Here is a 1,436-nt window from a genome sequence, read left to right as displayed (position 1 = left end):
AAATTGAAAACCCCTCTTCACATCTTCGGAAATTTAGAATCAATATTTTGCTTGGAATAGTTGCAGTATGAGTTTGTTGGTCCATTTAACCAACTAATGTTAGTCAAGATCGAAAGCTTTCTTATCACGGTGCTCCTGGTTTGAAAAGAAGTTAGTGAGCCAAATATATATGCCTCTGTAATTTCCTAGAACGGAACACTGCAGCTATTTCTGACGAATAGTTATGCATATCAGCTAGTTCACCCGCCTAATCAAAGTTCCGTCCAAAGTAGGGCTCTTCATACCAAAAACAAGAAATTACATACTTCTCATCTTGTGATCAATTTGCAGTATGAGGGAGTCCCGCTCTATCCTCTCTCCTACTACTAAGTAGCACTCGTGCTAATTAATTATAACCAATTCCGATCAAGCAAATAAAGGTGAATCCTATTTTTAATTGTCATATTTAGTTGAAAATATTTTAAATTCAACATTTTTTTAAAATAAATTGACACCTATTTTCTGGATCTTCTCCTTCATTGAGCCCATGGGTAGATTTACAATATAATCTATGATTTCAATTGAATCTAGTAAAATAGTAGGTCTGGCTCAAATTTTGTATATGTATTAAGGACTCTACTAAATATATGTATGTACAAATATAAATTTCGAACTCAATAACCCGATCAAATGGTCAGTAAGTTCAATGACATTCGAATTCATAAAATTCTAAATTTCTAATTTGAATCCGCTTGTAAATATGTTTGAACCAGGAGTTTGTTATTTTCCCACTTATAAAGGAGAACATCATCTTGAATTCTACTTATGTGGGTTATTATCAAAGGCATGATATATAAACACGTCCAAAAACTAAAACATGGATGCATAAAACGCACAAGAGATAATAATTCTAATAAAACATATATACCAAAAGCATAGGGTTCCTATTCTACTCCCAACTCCCAAGTCTTACAAGATACGTGCATGGGTTTAATTGATCTCCTCCTCCATCACCTTTATTATAATTTGTCTTTTCATTAAAAAGTATTCCAACTAACAACAACAACAACAATAATAATATCCCAAGTAAAGATACAGAGTAAAGATTTGTTTCTAAAGGTCCATTTTTGTGCTAATACACCTGCTAGCTACTGACCACACAAATTGTATATGTAAAAAGATTAATTGATCACCAAGCTATTAAAGTTAAACCACTTTACTTTTTAAATTTTGGTTGAAAGTTCAACTTCTTTCGGTATGAAGAAAATCTTTAATTCGGGTGTCATTATCATTTTTCAAAAACTCATTATCATTTTTCAAAAACATAGTTACAAATGTATAATCCATTCGTCCCATTTTATACGGGGTTTGACTGGGCACGAAATTTAAAAAATAGAAGAAGATTTTTAAAACCTGTGGTCTAAAACAAATTATAGAACTTTGTGTGTATATAAATC

The sequence above is a fragment of the Lycium ferocissimum genome, chromosome 2, assembly GCF_029784015.1.
Source record: "Lycium ferocissimum isolate CSIRO_LF1 chromosome 2, AGI_CSIRO_Lferr_CH_V1, whole genome shotgun sequence".
In the NCBI taxonomy this organism is placed as follows: Eukaryota; Viridiplantae; Streptophyta; class Magnoliopsida; order Solanales; family Solanaceae; genus Lycium; species Lycium ferocissimum.
This window is presented reverse-complemented; position numbering follows the sequence as displayed.